Here is a 17,263-nt window from a genome sequence, read left to right as displayed (position 1 = left end):
GCCTATTTTTCTTTTTACTTATTTTTATTTTTATTTTTTTGAGACAAGGTCTCACTCTGACACTCAGGCTGGAGTGCAGGAGCACCATCACAGCTCACTGCAGCCTTGACCTCCCAGGCTCAGGTGATCTTCTCACCTCAGCCTTCCAAGTAGCTGGGACTACAGGTGTACACCACCACGTCTGGCTAGTTACTGTATTTTTTGTAGAGATGGGCTCTTGCTGTGTTGCCCAGGCTGGTCTCCAACTCCTGGGCTCAAGTGATCTGCCCACCTTGGCCTCCCAAAGTGCTAGGACTACAGGCATGAGCCACCGCACCTGGCTGAGTCTGTTTTTCTCAAAATACTTATACATATATAAACGTAGTGATTTAAAATAACTTATAATTATTAACCCATTTACCTTAATTTCTTTTAAGTTAGGTACCAAGAATGTATCCACATTTAAAAAATTTTAAAAGAATGCACCCATTTTCCCATATAGTGTTTCACTATAACACTTAGGCCTCATGGCAACCTTCTGAAGCATGCATGACAATATTTGTATTTTTTAGTTTCTAATCCTTAATTCAGTCAGCCAGCAAACATTAGCTGAGTGCTTGCTCTGCCTTGGGAATGAGGCTGCAGATACAGTGGTGAACAGTCACGAATACTACATGTTTTTTACAGCCTAGCAGTGGAGCTAAATGAAGTAAATGATGTAAATAAACCAAAGCTCAGGGATTTAAAGTGATTTGCAATAGGTGACAAGCCTAGTAGGGAATAGGACTAAAGCTGGAATCCAAATCTCCTTACTTCTAATCTGGTATACTTTCTTCTAATAACTTGCTGTTTTTGTGAGGTACAAAGAATAATTTAAAATAAATTTTTGCACTGATAGCATTTAAAAAATTAGAATCACACCTGTTATCCATCACGGGGCTGGTTCTATCTTGTTAAACAGTCTTTATGATCACCCTAACATTTATAAGGTTTAATTTTGGCAAGAAGACCCAAAAAGTTTTAATTGGGGCTATTGCTGATGATTATTGTTATTACCAATTTTAAAATATCTACAACTAGTTTTTAGAAACCTTAAAATTGGGCCAGGCATGGTGGCTTGCACCTGTAATCCCAGTACTTTGGGAGGCCGAGGCAGGCGGATCACAAGGTCAAGAGATCGAGGCCATCCTGGCCAACATGGTGAAACCCTGTCTCTACTAAAAATACAAAAATTAGCTGGGTATGGTGACGCGTGCCTATAATCCCAGCTACTCGGGAGGCTGAGGCATGAGAATCACTTGAACCCAGGAGGTCGCGCCACTGCACTCCAGCCCGGTGACAGAGCAAGACTCCGTCTCAAAAAAAGAAAAAAAAGAAAGAAAAAAAGAAATTGTCATTCTTGACATAAATTCCCATATCACTAAAATAGATCGGAGAGGTAGAATGTAATTTTCTCTAGCACAGGCATCATTACATTTAAGCCATCTGAGGGCTATGAGCGTGGCCTGCAAAGTCACTCTGACCAACACAAGGTAGAGTTTGAAAGCAGATTCAAAGCCAGACCACTGGGCTTGAGTCCTCACATGCAAGCATGTAGTCTTCACCATGGAGAAGGGTGTTTGCCTTTCTCAAAGCTTTTTTTCTTTTAAATTAGGAAAAAGAACTGATTTATCAGTCTAGTGTTTCATTTTAAAAACATATGAAGGGGTGGGAAACTTGCAGAAGAAAGTATTTGGAGCTTATAATTCCATTAAAAGTTATAATGGCAGTCATAGTTGGGGAAGCAGCATTTTGCATATTATATCAAAATGTTATGGTACCACAACCATCCAAATGTTAATGGTACCAATTTCTTCTATCCTAGAAACATTTCATTTTATGTTGTTAAAACATAACAACTATATCAGCTAGATTTTTTTCCTACGCTTTACCTGCTATGGAAAATTTGACACATTCTGCTTTACTCTTTTGTTTATAGGTGAATCACAGAAGGTATTTTTATGTATTCTGTAGTTCAATAGCCATGGCTGTTTACTTCATTTAATTAATTTAGCATAAAGGCATTATGAAAAGGCCTAAACATGAGCTTCACTTCCCCACTAACTAATTAGCATCTGTTACTTCTTAACCGTAATGCCTAGGTCTAACCTGAACCAACCTTCCCCAATCTTGTTCACAGTCAGAGACCCAAAAAAGAGTGTTATAAGTGGGGTGTCACTATTGTGAAAGTAGTGCTAATGGTGTTGAATTGGTACCTATGATTCTTCTTTTGAACTAGATTGTGTGTTTCATGATCTCAACTTACATTACTAAAATTTAATAAACTGATCATTTAGATGATGTTCTTCTGTTTTTCATAAACAAGAGAAAAACATAACTGAAAGACATGAGTTAAAAGATAAGCTAATAGCATTATAGGCTTGCTTATAATCAAGTGTTAAAGAGTTTGAAATTTTAGGATAAAAATATTTCAGATATAAGATGTCATTTAAGCAATTTTAACTTCTTTTTGAAAAGAGAGTTCAAAATGAATTTTTATCACTATATTCATTTATGATTTTTATAAATACGAACATTTTTGTGATAATTATGTTGTCTTTTGACATTTTAGATTATAACCACTAGGTGTCAGTAAAACCCTAAGGTAAGGTTGACTTGCTGCCAACTACATACATAATTTCATGACCATAAAAGACCTTGGTGAGCACAGTTCAAAAATATATTGTATTCCTTGGAATCTTCTAGACTCTCAATGAATATTTCATCTTGCCCTAAAGTTCTCTGCCAGCTCTGTAGGGGTGCCAGACTCTTAAAATGTTCATTTTAGAGTGGACTTTAGTTGTCACATACTTCAGTATCTAATTCAGGATCCTTAACAGATGGTCAGTTAGTCTTTGTTTCTTCACTTTAAGGATGAGGTTTTCACTTTATGAGCTGCTCTAGATAGCAATTCTGTCTTATTTGGTTTTGTCTCCACAGGCCTGGGCTATGGTAGATGCTTAGCCAATAACATTGTTGGACAGTTCTCATTATTAGAAATTTCTTTATACTGATTCAAAACCTGCCTGTTATAACCTTTGCTTATTGGTCATAATCATGGGGGCATGATTATGGTAGAGGGAGACAAAATAATTTTATTGCCATATCAGCCTTATTATGTACCCCAATAAATTTTTCTTTATCCCCCCCCCAAGTTTTTTTTCTCCCAATGAGATTCACCACTCTTCCCAATTATTCCTCATATGGCATAGTTTCAGAACTTCCCCACTCACCATCCTGGTTACTATTACTTTGAAATGGCTATTTGGTCAAAGTTTCTCTTAAAACATGTTTCCCAGAATTAGGTAGACAACTATAGGTGTAATCTGACTCGGCAATCACCCATCACCAAATCACTTTCTCTAAACTCAAATGCCTAGAAATCATATCATCCAGGACATCGGAGAGAAAAAGCCAAAATGAGTTTTGAGCAGCTGCAATGTCACGAAGTCAACATACTTTGCAGTGGACCCTCCAAGCCTATCCTAACATGTTGCTAACCAACTAGGCTATTTCATTATTGACACTGCAACATGTTAGAAGTAACATTAACCAGGGAAGAGGGACTGCTGTGGGAAAACTCATAGCACTAACATAAGAGAAATGTCAGGAAAAAATAGGTAACTCAAAAAGTATAGCAGTCTGGAGCAAAAACTGAATATTCTTCATCATGTCCTGACTACACGTTTATATTAAAGTACAATACAGAAATTAATGTGTATGGACAAAGCACCTCTGGAATGGTGGAATAAGGATCTCTGAAAATCTGTTCCTCCATAAAAGCAATATGAATGCAGGCCAGAATTGCCAAAATCAGTATTTTCAGAACTCCAGAAATTAACCAAAGGCTTGCAACAATGAGAAACATTTATTAAAGAAAAATGATTGAATCTTAGTAAGAACAGTAAGCTTCATGGCATTTTAACTTGACCTGTTTCCATCCCGCTCTTCCCAGCTCCACAGTAGCCTTGAAAGCCAGTAACCAAGAAACAGAAGCTTAGGAGCTATTGAAAGGCGCAGAAAGGCTTGGTGCCTCCCCACCTCCACAATAAAACCGCATCTCCAGACAGTTGTCACTACCTGGCATCTGTGGCAGCTCTCTGGAAAAGCCCATTTACAGGGCATGTCTTTATTTAACCTGACTCAGAGCTTTCTCAGTGACAAAAGTCCTGATATCAAGGCATTAAGAACAAAAAGCAGCAGCAGTTGTTTAACATCACAGCTGCCTGAGGTAGAGCAAATAAGAGACTGGCAAAAAAAAATTGAAAATCTTGAGAGTGCAGTGTTGATAAGGAGCTTTGAAAAGCTTTGACATTTGACTGGGCGCAGTTTCTCACGCCTGTAATCCCAGCACTTTGGCAGGCCAAGGCGGGTGAATCACGAGGTCAGGAGTTCAAGACCAGCCTGGCCAACATGATGAAACCCCATCTCTACTAAAAATAAAAAATAAATAAATTAGCAAGGCATCGTGGTGGGTGCCTGTAATCCCAGCTACTCAGGAGGCTGAGGCAGGAGAATCACTTGAACCCAGGAGGCGGAGGCTGCAGTGAGCCAAGATCATGCCACTGCACTCCAGCCTAGGTGACAGAGTGAGACTCCATCTCAAAAAAAAAGAAAAAAAAGCTTTGACATTCTTGGGAAACCACATATAGGGTACATGTGTAGGGCTGCATGCATGCCCAGAAAAGAGCTAAGAAGGCCTGAATCACTCACTTCTGACTGACCTTAAGGATCTGCACAACCAGGAATTGAAAGCTAAGACAGAGTTATAAACTGCCAAAATAGTAAAGGCATGCCCAACACATATAGAGCCACTCAACAAAGGATGGAAAACTTACTGGTTCAGGGCATTTAAGGAAATCTCTAATCATTAGCTGATTGCTAAGCTAACTAAGCAGAGACTTCAGTGGCCACACGCAACAAAGAATACAAATTTTACAAAATTTTTCCAGAGAAGTCATTAAACAAAGAATAACAAACAGCAACAAAAAACCCAGGTTGGACGGGTGGTACAAGAATATAACTTTCAAAGTTACTACATTATAATTATTTAAAGTGTTTAATTTTCAGCAAAAAAAAAAAAAAAAAGTACAAGGCAGGCAAAAAATAGGAACATATGGCAGTCAGAAAAAGCAGTCAATAGAAACTGTTCCCAAGGAAGTCCAGATTTTTAACTTACTAGACAAAGACTTTAATTGGCTGTTATATATTCAAAGAACTAAAGAAAACCATGTCTAAAGAATTAAAGTAAGTATGAGAAAGATGTCTCACCAAATGTGAATATCAGTTAAGAGAGAGAAAACATTTTTTGAGAACCAAATAGAAATTCTGGCATTGAAAAGTGCAATAATTGAAATGATAAATTTTCTTCAGGGCCTCAATAGCAGATTTGATCTGGCAGAAGAAAATATCCATGAAATTGAAGTTAAGTCCATTGAGATAATCCACTCTGAGGAACAGAAAAATGAATGAAGAAAGATGAGCAAAGCCTCAGAGAACTGTGGGACACCGTCAAGCATATCAACATACATATCCCCAGAAGGAGAGGAGAGAAGAGAGAAAGGGGCAGAATATCTGAAGAGATCATGGCTTGAAAACTTACTAAATTTGATGAAAAATGTTGATCTTCACATTCAAGATGTTCAGTGAACTCCATATAGGAGAAATTCAAGAGATCCACAATTAGACATATGCTACTCAAACTGTCAAGAGACAGAGACAAATAGAATCTTGAAAGTAGCAAGACAAAAATTACTTTTCATGTACATGGACTCCTCAATAACATTAACAGGTGACTTCTCATCACACATTGTGAAGGCCAAAAGGCAATGGGAACATATATTCAAAGTGCTAAAAGAAAAAACTTCCATTCAAGAATTCTGTATCCAGCAAAACTATCCTTTAAAATGAGGAGAAATTAAGACATTCCCATATAATCAAAAACTGAGAGAACTTGTCATTAGCACACCTGCCCTACAAGAAATACTAAAAGGAGTCCTTCATACTGAAATGAAAGGATACTAGACAGCAATTCAAATCCACATTAAGAAATAAGGAGCACCAATAAAGACTGTATATATGTATATAAATGATAGTATAAATTTACTTTTCTTTGTAATTCTGTCATTTAAAAGACAGTTACATCATAAAACAATCATTATAAAACTGTATTAATGGGCTTCTAATGTATAAAGATGTAATTTGTAGGGTGGATCACAAGATCATGAGATTGAGACCATCCTAGCCAACATGGTGAAACCCTGTCTCTACTAAAGTACAAAAATTAGCTGGGTGTGGTGGTGCACACCTGTAGTCCCAGCTACTCGGGAGGCTAAGGCAGGAGAATTGTTTGAATCCAGGAGATGGAGGTTGCAGTGAGCCGAGATCACACCACTGCACTTCAGCCTGGTAACAGAGCAAGACTCTGTTTCGCAATAAATAAATAAATAAATAAATAAATAAATAAATAAATAATAATACTACTACAAAGGAAGAAGAAGGAACAGAATAATACTAGAGAAAACTTTTTGTATACTCTTGAAATTAGATTACTATTAATCTGAAGTAGATTGTCTTAAATTAAGATGTTAATTGTAATCCCCAGAGCAGCCACTAAGAAAGTATCTTTTTACAAAATAGTAAAAGTAGCCAGGTGTGGTGGCTCACACCTGTAATCCCAACACTTTGGGAGACTGAGGTGGGCAGATCACTTGAGGTCAGGAGTTCAAGACCAGCCTGGCCAACATGGTGAAACCCCATCTCTACTAAAAAATACACAAAACTAGCCAGGTATGGTGGCACATGCCTGTAATCCCAGCTATTCAGGAGGCTGAGGCAGGAGAATCGCTTGAACCCAGACGGTGGAGGTTGCAGTGAGCTGAAGTCGTGCCACTGCACTCCAGCCTGGGCAACAGAGTGAGACTCCATCTCAAAAAAATAAAAAATAAAAAACAGTAAAAGAAACAAGAGTATTAAAAGCTTTTCCTGGAAGATACCCATTGAATGCAAAAGAGAGCAATAATGGAGGAATAAAGGTACAAAAAATACATAAGACATATAAAAATCCAAATAGCAAAATGGTAAATTAAAATCCTAGGTTATCAGTAATTTAATCAAAAGTAAATGGCTTAAACACCCTAACCAGAAGGCAAAGATTGCCAGAATGAGGGTTTTTTTAAAAAATAACCCAACGATACTATTAGAGACACACTTTAGATTCAAAGACACAAATTGGTTGAAAATAAAAGGATGGACAAAGATATGGCATGCAAACAGTAACCAAAAAAGAACTGGAGTATCTATATTAATATCAGACAAAATGGACTTTAAGATAAAAATAGTTACAAGAGGTGAAGAAATGCATTTTATGATAAAAAGGTCAATCTTCAGAAAGACAAAATTATAAACACATATGCACCTAACAACAGGGCTCCAAAATACATGAAGCAAAAAGTGATAGAATTAAAGGGAGTATTAGACAACTCAAAACAATAGATATTTCAAAACCCCACTTTCAATAATGGATAGAATAAGGAGAAAATCAGCAAAGAAAAAGAAGATGTGAAATATATTATAAACTAATTAACCTTAGACATCTATAGAAATACTTAACAACAGAATACACATTCTTCTCAAGTGCACGTGGAACATTCTCCATAATCATGTTAGACAAAAAATAAGCCTTAGTAAATTTTTAAATAGTGAAAATTGCACAATGTATGTTCTCCAATCACAATACATTTAAGTTAGAAGTCAATAATAAAAATAAGTTTGGGAAATTCACAAATGTGTGGAAATTAAACAATATACCCCTAAATAATAAATGGTTCAAAGGAGAAATCATAGAAAAATTAGAAAGTAATTTGAGGTGACTAGAAACAGAAATAGGCAAGATGCAGTGGCTCGTGCCTGTAATCCCAACCAAGGTGAGTGGATTGCTTGAGCCCAGGAGTTCAAGACCAGCCTGGGCAACCTGGCAAAACCCTGTTTCTACAAAAAAAATACAAAAATTAGCCAGGCATGGTGGTACATGCATGTAGTACCAACTACTTGAGAGGCTAAGATAGGAGAATCATCTGAGCCCAGGGAATTCAAGGCTACAGTGATGCATGATCATACCACTGCACTCCAGCCTGTCAACAGAGTGAGACCATGTCTTTAAAAAAAAAAATGAATAAAACATGCCAAAACTTATGGATGCATCTAAAGCAATGCTTAGACAGAAATTTATAACTCTGAAAGTCTATATTTAAAACAGAAGAAACATCCTAAATCAATAACCTAAACTCCCACCTTAAAAAACTGAAAGAAGAGGCAAATAAACGCAAAGCCAGTGAAGAAAGAAAATAATAAAGATTAGAGCAGAAATAAATTAAATAGAGAATAGAAAAACAATTGAGAAAATCACTGAAACCACAAATTTGGTGATTTTTTGCAAAGATTAACAAAATTGACAAACCCGAAACGGACCAAGAAAAAATAAGAACACTCAAATTATTAAATTAGGAATGAAGGAAATGATATTTTACCAGCCCTACATTAATAAAGATTATTATGGGAATATTATGAACAACTGTAGGCCGCCAAATTAAATAACTTAGATGACATTGACAAATTCATAGAAAGATTAAATTTACCAAAACTGACTCAAAAAGAAATTGAAAACCTGAATAGATCTGTAACAAAGAGATTGGATTATTAATTTTTGAAACTTCCCACAAAGGAAACCCCAGACTCAGACAGCTTCACTGATGAATTCTAATAAACATCTAACGAAAAATTAAGGTCAAACTTTCACAAACTATGAAAAAGATAGAAGAGGGGAACAGTTCCCAACTCATTCTACGAGACCAGTTTACCCTAATACCAGAATCAGACAAAGACATCACAAGAAAACTGTAGACCAATATCCTTTAAATATATAAATGCAAGAATCCTCAGTGAAATACTAGCAAACTGAATTTAGCAACATACAAAAAGGATGACCAAGTGGGATTTATCCAAGGAATACAAGGTTGTGAAGTCCAAAAGTCAATCAATATAATATGTTATATTCATTACACAAGTTTGACATGTGTCAAATATAACAAATCTGCAAATGTACCCTGAACCTAAAATAAGAGTTTAAAAAATAAAATTAAAAGAAAAGAATATATGCCATATTAATATAATAACAGAAACCACATGATCATCTCAACAGATGCAGAAACAGCATTTAACAAAATTCAACACACTTTCATATTAAAAACAGTCAACAAAATTAACAATAGACAGAAACTTCCTCAATCCTGTACAAGGCATCTAGGAAAATTCCACAACATAATATTTAACAGTGAAAGATTGAATGTTTTCCTTATAAGATCAGGAATTAGACAAAGACATCTTATCTTGCCACTTTATTCAACATTGTACTGGAAGTTCTGGTCATGGCATTTAAGCAAGAAAAAGAAAAGTCATCCAGATTGGAAAGGAAAAATTAAAATGTCTTTAGTTGAAGAATTTTAAGCAATCTATGAAAACACTGTTAGAAGTAATACATGAGTTCAGCAAGTTTGCAGACCACAAAATCAATAGTTTATGAAAATTGCATTTTTATACATTGGCAATGAACAATCTGAAAGGAAATTAAGAAAACAATCTCATTTACAAAAGCATCGAAAAGGATTAAATACTTAAGAATAAATTTAACCAAAGAGATGCAAGACTTATACAGTGCACTGAAAACTACTTAAGACTCATGAAGGAAATTAAAGAAGACCTAAATAAATGGAAAGACATTGCATATTCATATTGGGACACTTAATGGTGTAAAGGATGGCAGGACTCCCCAGAGTGATCTCCAGATTCGATGCAATACCAATCAAAATCCCAACAGACTTTTTTTACGGAAATGGAAAAGCCAGTCCTAAAACCCATATTGAATTACAGGGGAACCTTAGTAGCCAAACAATCTTGAAAAAGAACAAAACTGTAGGATTCACACTTCCCAACTTCAAAGCTACGGTATTCAAAACTGTGTGGTAAGGGATAAGCATAGAAATATAGATCAATCGAATACTACAGAGTCTAGAAATAAATCCATACATCTATGGTCAATTAATTTTTGACATGTGTTCAAGATCATTCAATAAGAGAAGAATGATCTTTTCAATAAATGGTAATGGAACAACTAGATATCCACATGCAAAAGAATTAAGTCAAATACCACTTCACACCATTTACAAAAATTTACTCCAAATAGATTATAGACCTAAATGTAAGAGCTAGAACTCAAGACAACATAACAGTAAAACACTGTGACTGTGGATTAGACAATGGTTTCTTATATATGACATCAAAAGCACAAATGGTAAAAGAAAAAAAAGATAAATTGGATTTCATCAAAATTTAAAACTTGTGCTTCAAAGGACACCATCAAGAAAGTGAATAGATAACTCAGAGAATGGATGAAAATGTTATCAAAGCATATATCTAACAAAGAATTTATTATCCAGAATATACAAAGAACTACAACTCAACAATAAAATGACAACCTACTTTAAAAATGAGTAAAGGGTTTAAAGAGACATTTCTCCAAAGAATTTAAACAAATAGCCAATAAACACATGGAAAATGTTCAATAACATTAGTCATTAAGGAATTGCAAATCAAAACTACTTCATATCCATTAAGGTGGCTAAAATTTAAAAAGACAGACAATAGCTAGTTATTAAGGATGAAGAGAAATTGGAACACTCATTCAAGCAAATAGTTAATGATTTATGACGTGACACTGGTCACATCTGGATTCCAGGTCCTAAAAATGAGTTGAAGACCATACAATCACAATACAGAAAAAGACTTGAGAACCCATCTAATCCCATTGATCCTTAGATTTGATTCAGTCCACAAAAACTATCAATCCATGGCAAAAACTGAAAAATAAAGACAATACTATAAGTTTTTCCCAATTAAAGAACTGTCATTTATCCTGAGATTATATTAGAGGAAAGGGTGGTGTGAGAAATTAAAGATAATAAAGAGTAGTTGTTCAGAATTTTCCCCCTAATTGTCCATTCTTAAAATTGTTTTTGAAAAGTTATTGGTCTGTGGAACCCAAAAGTCTTGGAACATTTGTCCATACCTCCCTCATTGTTTGAATAGGGTACATATATTAATGATTCCTGATAACTAGCAAAAGTTATTTTTATCAGGGGTAAGAGGAGGGGTAGAAAATTTACTTTCTAGTATATCACTTTTGGGATCTATGGCTGTTAAAAATTGTTTTCATTGTTATTTATTCCATTTTATTTTATTGAGGCTATTTGGAAGTTACTAGAAATTATGGTATAATTCCAGCACTTTGGGAGGCCAAGGCAAGAGGATTGCTTGAGCCCAAGAGTTTGAGACCAGCCTGGACAACAGAGCGAGACCCTGTCTCTACAAAAGAATTTTGTAAATTAGCCTGGCTTGGTGGCATATGCCTGTAGTCCCACCTGCTTGGGAGGCTGAAGTGGGAAGATTGCTTGAGCCTGGGAAGTCAAGGCTGTAGTGAGTCGTTGAGCCATGATTGTACCATTGCCCTGCAGCCTAGGTGACATTGTGAAACCCTATCAAAAGAAAGAAAAGAAAAAAGAAAAGGGAAAAAGAAAGAAGGGAGGGAGGGAGGGAAGGAGAAAGAAAGACAGAAATAGGGAAAGAGAAAGAGACTGGGAAGGGAAGGGAGGGGAAGGGAGGGGAGGGGAAGGGAAGGGAAGGGGGAAAGAGGGGGGAGGGAGGGAGGAAGAAAGGAAGGAAGACTGAAACCCTATCTGAAAGAAAGAAATGAAAGGATAGAAGGAAGGAAGAAAGGAAGGAAGGAGAAGGAAGGAAGGAAGGAAGGAGAGAGAGGAAGGAGGGAGGAAGAGAGGAAGGAGAGAAATTATGAAAAAGAAAAAAGATCTCTCCTAATTTCACCACCAAAATTGAGTAAGAATTATCACTTATAATATTGCCTTTCAGTCTTTTTATGTATATGTTTATAATTCCATAAAATTGGGATGATTAATATAATTTTATTTTCTGTTTTTATCATTAAATATATTTTGTGTTTTCCCATATTATTCAGTGTTCCTTACAAATAGCACCTAAAGTGCAATTATTGATTTAATGATGTCCTACTGCTGGTCATTGAAGCTTTCCTAATTTTTTACTCTTCTAAAATTATAAACATTTTCAATCATAAATGTGTCTTTAAATCTTTCCTTGGCAGATTCCTACAAGTGAGATTACTAGGTCAAATAATGAACATTTTTAGGCTCTTGATATATATTGATGATAATTGCTTTCCAGAAAGATTGTGCCAACTTTTTACACTCCCATCAATGTCAGTGGAATCTGAGTAAGTTGGATTTTGCCTTCTTTAATAACACATCTTTTATGCTAAAAGATAAATAGTAGGAATTTTCACCTCATCTCCAGTAATGACAGAACAAGACCCAACTGGAGGAGTCCCAACAGAAAATATCTATAAACACTGGACATAATACCAAAAGCAACTACATCAGTGAATTAGAGAGTGGACAGAGCAGACGAAATCGGGTGGAGGAGACAAGCTCAGAGAAAAAGAGGATGGGAGCTGTACGAATTAAGTTCTCTGTTTTTATCGCTTCTGTTCTGGGGTTAAATATAGTCTATTTGGGAGTGTATGGTCTTGGAGGAGACACTAATTGAAAACAGCAGTCTTTTTGACCAGGGAAATTTAAAAAAAAAAAAAAAACGAGCTAGGGAATGATGGACACTGAAAAAAGTGGAAGAATCTTGGAAGCAAAAGAGCAAGAGAAGGTATCAGCAAACATGTCTGCCCACATTTCTGAGTGACCCTTGAACCATGTATGTATGGACCAAATTCAAAGCAGCTCATCTAGAGAAAAAATAAGTGAACTGAGACTGAAGCTGCCACCCCAAAAAATAGAGATTGCAACTCAAACACAGACGATTGCCTGCTTAAACAAAAGAAATCATAATCATGAGAGAAAATTAACTGAATCCAGAATTTCTACAACTTAATATTGATAAGGTCCAGTATACAATAAGAAAAACTACCTATCATATAAAGAACCAAGAAAATGAAACATATTCTCAAAATCAACTGAATCCAATGCCAAGATGTGCCAGATACTGGAATTAGCAGCCAATGATTTTTAAACAGCTATTAGAACTCTCCTCAATGAAGTAAAACAAAATATGCTTTCAATGAGTTGAAAAATATGAATTCTCAAGAGAGAGGTGATTAAAGAAAGAAATCATTTCTCAAGAGAGAAATGATTAAAGAAAGAACCAAATGATATCTGATATACCCACCTGCTGTTCCCATCCCTTCCACCTCCACAACACACACACAAACCATTTGCCTACCTAGCAAATTTCTCATCCTTAAGTACTCAGCTTAAGAATCCCCACTTTAAGAAGCCTTTCTCAGGGCTCCAGTGTCCTTGCAGCACACACCAGGCCTAAACTTACCAAGACAAGAACAATTGCAAGTGCAGAGTTTCCCATTGCCCCCAAAGTTGGGTGGCTCACGTTGACTGAGAAGAGCTGGATATTAGACTCCAGGAAAGGAACTTCAGCCCTGTAGTCTTACATAAATGTGATCAGCTACATGACAGGGGAAGTACCAGGCCTTCCCGTGGCATGGTCAGAGTCTGGGAGCCAAGTCTTATAGTTTTAGCTATGTAACCTGGTAGATCAGTAGTTTCCAACTCTGATCTGCCACTCAGCGTTCTACCATGATTAACTTCACTGCCTTAGGTACTCAATTCTAGCTAGTCTCTGTGGCGCATATTTCAGAACCCAGTGGTCCTATTCCATGGGAGGCCAGCTCCATCCCTGGAAGACCAATCTGCAGAGAACGAATCCTAGTCAAGTTGATCCTAAATTCTCAGTTTACCCCCTAAATTCAAAAGGTGCCTCATTTTCTGTTCCATCAGTATCTCATACTGTTTCAGCCATGAGTACTAAGAGGCCAGTGACTGACATAGCTCTAAGAAGGCATTGCTGAACAGACCAGGGGTTATAGAAACTCTTATATTAAGCTCAATTCATCTAGTAGTTTTCCAAATTTTTCTAACTCCTTGATTTGCAGATACCCAGGTTTATCATTCATCTCGTAAGTTGCATTTTTGTTTACAAACAATGGTTGCCCAAATGACCAACATTTAGTTTGCTTTTTTCATACAGCTAGTAATATTTTTGTGTTAACCTGACTCTCATGCCTTTCCCATGCGCTATAGTTTGAATGTTTGTTCCCTCAACTCATGTGGAAACTTAATCCCCAGTGTGGCAGTTTTGAGAGGCAGGACCTTTAAGAGGTGGTGGGTCATGAGAGCTCTGCCCTCATGTATGGGTTCATCCACACATGGATCAATGGATTAATAAGTTAAGTGATTAATGGGTTATCACAAGAGTGGCACTGGTGGCTTCATAAGAAGAGCAAGACAGACCTGAACTAGCACACTCAGCCCGCTTGCCATGTGATGCCCTGCACCACCTTGGGACCCTGCAAAGAGTCCCCACCAGCAAGAAGGCCCTCACAATCTTTCTGAAAAGCAATTATCATCAATATATATAAATTTCTTTTCTTTACAAATTATCCAGTTTCAGGTATTCTGTTATAAGCAATAGAAAATGGACTAAGAAAATTGGTATCAGAAGTGGGGCTGTTGCTAATAATGAATACCTGAAAACGTGAAAGTAAGGGCAGAGGCCGGAAGCATTTGGAGGAGCAGGCCAAGGCCAGAAAAAGCCTCCAATTCATTCTGGTAAAGGCTTAGAAGACAAGAAGACTAAGGAAAGTTTGGAACTCATTAGAGATTGTTTAAGTGATCATGACCGGAATACTGATAGAAATTTGGACAATGAAGGCCATTCTGACAAGGTCTCAAATAGAACTCTCTTGGAACCTAGAGTAAAGGCTATCCTTTTTATAAATTAGAGAAGAAAAAAAAAAAAAAAAAAAAAAAAAAAAACCAACTTGGTTGAACTGTGTCCATGTCTGAGGGCTTTGTGGAAGAGCAAACTTGAAAGTGATGAACTAGGGTATCTGTGGAAGAAATATCCAAGCAGAAAATCATTCAGGCTGCTGCATGGCTACTTTTAATTGCTAACATTAAGCTGTGAGAGGGAAAAAAATGACTTGGAGACAGGATTTATAACCAAAAGAAAAGCAAAGCAGAAAGATTTGGAAAATTCTCAGCCTGGCCATATAAAGAGTGAAAAATGGCTGGGCACAGTGGCTCATGCCTGTAATCCCAGCACTTTGGCAGGCTGAGGCGGGCAGATCACTTGAGCCCAGGAGTTTGAGACCAGACTGCACAACATGGCAAAACCCCACCTCTACAAAAAAATTGAAAAAAATAGCTGGGTGTGGTGGTGCACAGCTACTGGTAGTCCCAGCTACTCAGGAGGCTGAGGTGGTAGGATCACCAGAGCCTAAGGGACTGCAGTGAGCCATGATCACACCACTGCATTCCTGGGCAACAGAGTGAGACCCTTCCTCAAAAAAAGTGAAAAAGCATGTTTAGAAGAGGAAATCAAGGATGTAGCACAGTGACCTCTTGCCAAAGAGATTAGCACAGCTAGAAGGAAGCCAGGTGCTTCTCCTCAAAACAATGAAAGAAAGACCGCAAAGCCATTTCAAAGACCTTTGAGGCTTCGCTGTTACAGGCCCAGAGGCCTATGAGGGCAGGGATGAGCCCAAGACACCTTCCACAGACTCCCTCCCCAGGGCCACCTCAGGACCCTGCTCATCAAATTCTGGTGAGGTGCTTCTCAGCTGCCCCAGCTGTGGCTCAAGTAGTCCCAGGTGTGGATCAACCCGCTGCTCAAGAAGATACAAGCTGTAGCCTTGATGGTGTCTCATGATGCTAATTCTGCAGGCTTGCAGAAAGCAATAGCTGTGGAGGATTGGCAGCCTCTACCTAGATTTCAGAGGATGTGGCTGAAAGCCTAGAAGCCAGGTAGAGACATGTTCAGGGATGGCGTCACTGCAGAGAGCCCTCATTAGAGTAATGCTAGCAGAAATGTGGAGTCAGAGCTGCTGCAGGGAGTCCCCACCAGGGCTGCTAGTGGATCCATGGGAGTGGGACCACCACCAGGACCCCAGGGCAGTGGAGTCCCCAGCAGCATGCAGCACCTGCATGGCAAAGCTTCAGGCACTTTGCCACACGGACTGCACCCAGCAAAGCCAGGGGGTGGGGGCAGCTGCCTGAAGCCTTAGGGCCCCAACCTCTGCCCCAGTGTGTACAGCAAGTGGCACGTGGAGTCAAAAGAGACTATTCTCCAGCTTTAAGATTTGATGTCTTCTTTGCTGGGTCTTGGACTCGCTTGGGGCCTATTACTCCTCTCTTTTTGCCTATTTCTCCCTTTTGAAATAGGAATGTCTGTCTAATGCCTGTACCACCACTGTATCTTGGAAGAAGATAGCTTGTTTTGGTTTCACAGGCTCACAGGTGAGGCTCTGGACTTTGAACTGGAATTTTGTGCTGGAATTAGTTCAGACTTTGGGACTACGGGAGTGGAATGAATGTGAGAAGGAAATGAGTTTTGGGGGACCAGGGATGGAATGCTACCATTTGACTGTCCCCTCTAAAACTCAGTCCTCAATGTGGCAGTATTAAAAGGTGGGGGCTCTCTAAGGGGTGATTGGGTCATGAGGGCTCTGCCCTCATGAATAGATTAACCCACGCAAGGATTCATGGGTTGATTGATTAATGGGATGTCACAAGAGTGGGACTGGTGGCTTTCTAAGCAGGGGAAAGAGACCTGAGCCAGCACATCATGTGATGCCCTGTCACCTCAGGACTGCACAGTTCCCACCAGGAAGAAGGCCCTCACCAGATGCAGCCCCTCAACCTTGAGCTTCTCAGCCTCCAGAGCTGCCATAAATAAATTCCTCTTTTTAATAAATCATCCAGTTTCAGGTCATCTGTTATAAGTAACAGAAAACAGACTAAGACATCATGACTTTGGTTTTGCTTGAATTTCAGTATTGAGTCACTTGTTGTTATAAGATGGGTTAATAAGATACATTATTTCAGATATTATTATTAAAATTATGGCCAGACGCAGTGGCTCACGCCTGTAATCCCAACACTTCGGGAGACTGTGGCAGGTGGATCACCTGAGGTCAGGAGTTTGAGACCAACGTGGCCAACATGGTGAAACCCCATCTTTACTAAAATACAAAACTTAGCCAGGTGTGGTGGCATGCACCTGTAGTCCTAACTAC

The sequence above is a fragment of the Pongo pygmaeus genome, chromosome 5, assembly GCF_028885625.2.
Source record: "Pongo pygmaeus isolate AG05252 chromosome 5, NHGRI_mPonPyg2-v2.0_pri, whole genome shotgun sequence".
Taxonomy (NCBI): domain Eukaryota; kingdom Metazoa; phylum Chordata; class Mammalia; order Primates; family Hominidae; genus Pongo; species Pongo pygmaeus.
The sequence above is the reverse complement of the archived record's forward strand: the minus strand, read 5'-3'. Positions refer to the sequence as shown.